Raw genomic sequence first — 7,737 nt, forward strand, 5'->3', positions numbered from 1 at the left:
TGTCTTCATGAGATAATATAGAAGGCATAGAGCTGCATTTTTTTTTTACTATTTAAACTGCAATTTTAAAAAAAATTAACATTTAATGTATCATTTGTTTCAGGGGTACTGGTCTGTGAGTCATCAGTCTTACACAATTCACAGCGCTCACCATAGCACATACCCTCCCCAGTGTCCATCATTCAGCCACCCCAACCCTTCCACCCTCCTCTACTCAGTTTGTTTCCTGAGATTAAGAGTGTCTTATGGTTTGTCTCCCTCCTTGGTTTCATCTTATTTCATTTTTCTCTCCTTTCCCCTATGATCCTCTGTCTTGTTTCTCAAATTCCTCCTATCGGTGAGATCATATGATTATTGTCTTTCTCTGATTGACTTATTTTGCTTAGCATAATAGCCTCTGGTTCCATCCATGTCATTGCAAATGGCAAAATTCTGGGGTTTTTTGATGGCTGCATAATATTTCATTGTATAGATATACCATATCTATAGCTCTGCATTCCATGATGTCAGAGAAGGAAGAAACATCACTTGGAAATATTATTAATCTTTCATCAAAATGATGACAGAATGCCCCAGGACAGAAAGGAGAGGACTCAGGTTGGATGGAGGAAGGGAAGGCTGGGGAGGTATGCTCTCTTAGAGGAGGAGTCAGGTTGATTCTGGGGAGAAGGCATCTGTCTAGTACTAGGACCAGGTCAATTCCTGTAAGAAGACCTCAGAGGCCATTTGGTTCCATTTAGGCATAGACCCTAGAGGGTAAGAGGAAAGCCAACCCCTGGTTTGTTCTTGGTGGAAGAGAAAGACCTTGTAAGGAAATTTCTGAGTTCTAAGAAAAGACCCTATCATGTGTATCTTTAAGGCTCTTCTTATATATGGATACAGTGTTTCCTATAGGCTCCTTCTCTTCCTATTTACGCTAGCTTGAATTTGGTTTAATGAGGAATAAAGAATCCTTCATAATTAGAAGTAAAAATCAAATAGGTAAACAAATCTACCTTAAAATGCAAGTGCTTAGTTGAGGTAATACTTTGGGGGAAAAAATTCATTCTTTTATATATCTAAGTGATATTCTATTTTTTACTATTTTCATGAGAAGACAAGAGAGAAGGTATCTGGGGATGTGGAAGGAGAGAGTGGAAGGAAAAGGGAAGCTGAAAAAATGAAGACTATTTTACTTTCTTTTTTTTTTTTTAAAGATTTATTTACTTTAGAGAGAGAGAGAGCAGGGAGGAAGGGCACAGAGAGGGGGAAAGAGAGAATCTCAAGCAGCTGAGTGTGACGCCTGACAGGGCTCCATCTCACAACCCTGAGATCATGACCTGAGCAGAAATCAAGAGTCAGACACTTAACCGCCTGAGCCACCGAGGTGCCCCATGAAAACAATTTTATAGTAAATGTTTATTGAGACCTGGCCTTCAGTTAAGAGCCTACCATATATTTCTTTTCCTTCCATTGGTTGGAAAAATATTCATCACCTGAGAAATAGATTCATTTGAATAGAATCAATTTTTACAAAGTATTTTATAAGTTTTTTAAAAGATTTTGTTTATTTACTTGACACAGGAAAGAGATCACAAGTAGGCAGAGAGGCAGGCAGAGACAGAAAGGAGGAGGAAGCAGGCTCTCTGTGGAGCAGAAAGCCCAATGTGGGGCTCGAGCCCAGGACCCCAGGATCATGACCTGAGCCGAAGGCAGAGGCTTTAACCCACTGACCCACCCAGGCGCCCCAAAGTATTTTATAAATTTATAAATCATCTTTCTTTTCTTTTCCTGGTTGTCTGCATTAATGAAGCAAGATAAACAAGCTTATCTTTTCCTTTTCCAAATAATATTGGTTGTTTTTTCCTAGCAGCTATCATGACAATAATCCAGCCAGGAAGCTTGTAAATGAGGCCCTGAGGCTCTGCGAGGTTGAGTCCCTCACTTGCCTAGTGCTTCCCACACTTCCCACACTGCAGTCGTTCCTGTGCCACTTTTTGCTGTAATCTGGTACTCTCAAAAAACCATCATCACATTCTTGATGAAATGGCATACTACCTTGCTATTTTTTTGTTTAATGTTTTTATTTAAATTTACTCACTTTGTTTTTTACGAGACCAGTGCTCTAACCCCTGAGCTACGGAGCCATCACTTTGTTTTTTAAGAGAAACTGTGTGCCACTCCCATAAATACAAAGCCAGTATAGACTGTAATTCATAGAAGGTAATCGTGGAAATAAAACTGTTAGTAAATTCTAATTCTGAGTGTGAGGTCTACTCTGCGTTTGTTAAAAAACATTGGGGAGGGTATGTGATATGGTGAGTGCTGTGAAGTGTGTAAGCCTGACGATTCACAGACCTGTACCCTTGGGGCAAATAATACATTATATGTTAATAAAAATAATTCATTAAAAAAATGAAACTAGCCAGTGTTAGAAAGTTAACAACAAACAGAAACTTTCTGCTTGACATATTCAGAAGGATCTAAAGAAATTGATAAGAGAACAACTTTTACACTAAGTGATTTTTGCCAAGTGATTATTGGGTCAGAGCATAACCTAAAATCCACTCCTGCACCACCTGAGTTATCCTGAAAAACATCTTGAGTACTACGCATAATTCTTTACCCACACCTTGGGAATACCTGATTTGCCCAAGAAAACAGAGCTTGTAGAGGACAAAGCTAGGATTCAAACCAGCATCTGTCAGTACCAAAGTCTTTCCATTGTGCAATGGAGGCTCCCCCTCAACTGATTTCGAAACTTTGCTTTGAATTAGCCATATTTGTCTTCCCTTGGCAATATTTTATCCTAGTGAGTCCATGAGGCTTAGTGATGTCATGACCTTCAATGTCTTTCCTGAATATGTGCCAGGAACTATATACCACACTCCAGAGGAAGCCTGACCCCTGTGGGGCCTGGTGGGGCTATGCTCTTTTGATGTAATGCTGTGCTTTTTCTAGCACAGTCTGGGAATGCATTGCCTGTTTAAGCAGCTGGACCACATTGCTGTTTCTTGTTGTACTGTGGTCAAGTTCACATTCCCCCATACCTCCACCTCCTGTATGACAATTATGTTTGAATTAGTGTACAGTGTTTCACAGGAGATGTCAGGAGACATCTGATTTCATATGGTACTAAGTCAGGCCTGCATTAGCCAAAATAGGACTGAATGACAAGGGGGATTATGATTCTTTGACCTTTGATGGGACTGACCTTCAATTGCTTACACACTATCATAAAAAGTAACACTCTCTCCCTCTCCTCACAGATGGTGAGTTCATTGAAGGCAGGGACTACAAATTTGTCATTCTATCCTTATTGTCTATCAGAGTGCCTGGCACAGAGGTGTACTTAATAAATGTTTGTTGAATGATTGAATTCACTTGACTGAAGAGTCATAGTAAAATTAAAATTGTTCTTGAATTTAATAACATTGCCATGTTCTTTTGTTTTTGTCTATGATCATTGATTCTTCTTTATTTGAAAGTTTTTTTATTAAAAAAAAAATAGGAACCAACTCTCCTATATGGTTGACATTGAACGACATGGATTTGAACTGCATGGGTCCACTTATATGCAGATTTTTTCCAATAAATACAGTGGAGTACTATAAATGTATTTTCTCTTCCTTATGGTTTTCTTTTTATTTTTCTTTAAGATTTTATTTATATGAGAGAGTGGGTAAGAGAGAGCACGAGCCAGGGGAGGAGCAAAGGGATAGGGAGAAGCGGGCTCCTTGGGAGCCTGATGCAGGGCTCAATTTTAGGACCCTGAGATCATGACTTGAGGTGAAGGCAGATGCTTAACTGATAGAGCTACCTGGTACCCCTTCCTTGTGATTTTCTTAATAATGTTTTCTTCTCTCTGGTTTATTTTATTGTGAGGATGCAGTATATAAAACATATGAAACGTGTTGACTATTTATGCCTACTATGTCATAATACAACTATTTCATTGGTAAGGCTTCTGGTCAACAGTAGGTTATTAGCAGTTAAGCTTTTGGGAAGTCAAAAGTTATACACGATTTTCAGCTGCACAGGGCAGGGGGGTTGGCACTCTGATCCCCCCATGGTATTCAAGGGTCAACTATACTATAAATCACCCTTAGCCCCCCTTCTGCCTTCCAGGAGTTGGGCATATGATCCCAGACTGACCAATTAGAGTCACTAAGATAGTTTCAGAGACAGGCACATAACCCAATTTGTGCTATTGCGAGTCAGGCCCAAGAATCAATAGTTCATTGCTAGGCTGGTAAAATACAAGCTTGAAGCTGTTGATGGACATCTGGTCCCCTCATGGGGAAAGCCCATGTGAGAATGAAATCACCACTGAAGATAATGAAATCAAGAAATGGAGAAAGAGTCCTACGGCACCTGGATCCATACGTGCCTGAAAACTCCTCTTATAAATTTAGTTATTTAGTTATTTAATGTCCCATCTTTCAACTACTGGTCCAGGGATGCCTGGGTGGCTCAGTCAGTTAAGCATCTGCCTTTGGCTCAGGTGAGGATCGCATGATTGAGTCCTGCATCTGGCTCCCTGCTCAGCGGGGAGCCTGCTTCTCCCTCTGCCTGCTGCTCCCCCTGCTTGTGAGCTTTCTCTCTCTCTCTGACAAATAAGTATATAAAATCTTTAATAATAAATAAACTACTGGTTCACAAATGCCAGCCCAAGACAAAACATTTACTGTTCCCTAGCAAAGTGAGAAAAATAACTTGATTTATAAGATCCTTTATCCTGACATTATATCTTACCTAATTTTTGGCATTAAAGCATTTACGAATCAATGGCAATAACAGATAGCATTGTATTTTTCCAATTGTCCTTAATAGAAAACGAGAACGTTAGTGGGCCCTTTATCTATCCTTCGTCTTGGTCTGCTACAGCTGCTATAACAAATTACCATAGGCTTAAACAACAAACGCTTATTTCTCCCAGTTTTGGAGGTTGGGAAGTCTGCCATCAGCGTGTCAGCCTGGCTGATTCCGGTGAGAACTTGCTTCCTGGCTTGTAAATGGCCTTCTTCTTGTTGTAGGCTCACAGGGCAGAGAGAGAGAGAGAAAAGGTAGCTCCCTTCCTCTTCGCATAAGGACATGAATCCCACGATTCATGGGGGCCCCACTCTCATGACCTGATTCTCTCCCACAGGCTCCATCTCCAAATGCCATCATATTATGGCTTCAAATTCAGAATTTGCATTCTGGGGAGGACTCAAACCTCCATCCTTAGCACCCTCCACTTAAAAATGTTTTTTATCAGCCCATGAAATAGAAGTCTGTTATAAACTACAGCCTGTAAAATACAATATTTGGATATACAATAAAAATTGTAGTCCTTTCTTAGTTTATTTATACTTCATCTGAGTCCAGAAAGCATTAGGGAAACTCACTTGACTCCTTTGATCTAATGCCCAGGAAGGGACTCTTCATTCCAAAGGCCCCACATGGGACTCTCTAAAAGCAAGGCAAAGAGGTCTTTCGTCCCTCTTCCTGGGGGGTGGAGGGGTAGGCATGGATCCAAGTGATGATTGTGTTGTTCTCTTCCTTGGGATTGTGCAATGGGAAGCAGCATATCAGCAGAAAAAAGCCCACCCGAGGGCTTCTCCTCGACGATTGTCACCTGTTCTGTAATGGCTCCAGGCCCCCCCCTTATGAGTGCTGCTATATCCCTCGTGGACCAAGGACTTGATGGGATGAGGGTGAAGGCATGCAGGGAATGGTGGGAGGGGAAGAGAATGAAGGAAAGATCCGTGAGGGGAAGGAGACTAGGGCAATACATTCAGTGAGGGGAAGAATAAGAAAAAGTGAGGGAAAAAATAAAAAGTGGAATTTAACTTTTGGGAGGAGAGACAGAATTGATGTTTGCTTAGGCATTTACCCAGGGGGAATGTTTACTCATGGTTTAATAGCCAGAATGAGTTTAGTGTTAAAGTAGAAATGAAGTAATATTCCAGAACAGAGGTGGGCATTATAGTGTTGTGCCTGGTGTGTGCTGGAAACATGTGTCTTAGACAAATCATAGTACCACATATGTGAAGAGGACGTTCTGGACACATGAACTTTGATGTCTGACAGCAGATTTGTGCCAAGCCATGCTGCTGTCCCACTTTCTTGATCCTTGTTTTTGAGATGGCTGGTTCGGACTGGGATGTTCCCTGTGGCCATGGAAAAAGTGAATCTTTTTGGTTCACTTATGACTAGACTCAGTGTGGTTTGGACACTATCCTGTGTCTTGGACCTATGCTGGGTTAGGCTTCTAGCAAGTTAGATCATAGATGGGGAAGCTAAACACACACACACACACACACACACACACACGCACGCACGCACACACACATCCTTAGAAAGAGATGCAGCTAGGACCAGCCAGGCTCTTTCCTGTCACAGGGTCCTTGGGCTTACTTTCCCTTCTGCCTAAAACTTTTATTCCTGTTCTCTGTAAGCCTTCCTTTTTCTTATCCCTTACACATCACTTCTTCAAAGAAGTTGTCCGTAACCGTCCTATCTCAGATAGTCCCCCACCCCTGGCATTTCCTCTCTCAGCACTTTTCTCAGACACTAATTCTTTTTATGTGCTTATTAACTTGTTTTGTTGTCTCTTCCTCCACATCCCTCTAACTCCAAAAAAGGGACGAACCCCATCTCTCTGGTTCACCCACTGCTTCCGCTACTCTTAACACAGGGTCTGCTTGATAAATGGGACCCAACGTTCGTCAGATGACTAGATCAATACACGAATTGCTATCCTGGATCTCTAACAGATGAAAACTGGACACTACTGTATTGGGTTCTAATCGTTTTAGAATCAGATTTCAAACTGTTTGGCTATTTACGAGGGCTCCTCCTCTTGGTTTTCCTTCAAAGTGTCCTGGAGTGGATGGAAGAGCCTGGGATCTTGCACATTGTTTATTGATTTTCAAACCTTTGGGAAAAGGAGAAGAGCCCTCATTTGAAGAACGATCCTGTCTGTAAAGTCTCTGGACACCCTTTACCTTCTCTCTTGTTTTAGTTTTTTTGTCAATGGTGCATGTTCCCAGTCTTGGGAGAAGCAATTTGGTACAAATAATGGGAGTTATTCAAGGCAAGACACTACAGTTATCCAAAACCTAAAGTCCTTGCTGTCAGAGACCTGTCCCTTTAGAGAGAGAAAATGTCACAGTCACCTCCTGGGTCAAGTTGACTATAGCAGCCCTCTTCTTTAAAAAGAATGTTTTGTTTTTTCCTGTTTTGTGCTTTACACATTCACTCGAGATGGGATCATGGCAGCCCTACATCCCAGTACAATGACTACAACTGGTTATTTGTGTTTTAACTATTAATATCCAACCTAATTTACAGAAAAAAAATGAAATAGTTTATATATTCCTTTTTTTGTTACTGCATAACAAATCTATTGCTGCATAACTGCCTATTTCTCACTGCACAACAAATCAGAGACTCAGAACTGCACAAATGTACTATGTTGCAGAAGTTTGGGCATGGTTTGGCTGGATCTTCTGCTCTGGTCTCACAAGGCTGCCCTCAGGTGTTGGCCCAAGCTCCTTCAGATTATTGGCACAACTCATTTCCTTGTGGTGTAGGGCTATGATCCCCATTTTCTTGCTAGCTGTTGTCTGGGTGCATTCTCAGCTTCTAGGGGATGCTCCTCCCCATCGGCAGTTCACAAGCTAGCCGTTGGCTTTCTTCCTCCCAAGGCAGCCAGAGAAACTGTTTGTAAAGGGCTCATCTGATTAGGTCAGGCTCACCCCAGATAATCTT

This window comes from Mustela erminea, chromosome 14 (assembly GCF_009829155.1).
Source record: "Mustela erminea isolate mMusErm1 chromosome 14, mMusErm1.Pri, whole genome shotgun sequence".
Lineage (NCBI taxonomy): Eukaryota > Metazoa > Chordata > Mammalia > Carnivora > Mustelidae > Mustela > Mustela erminea.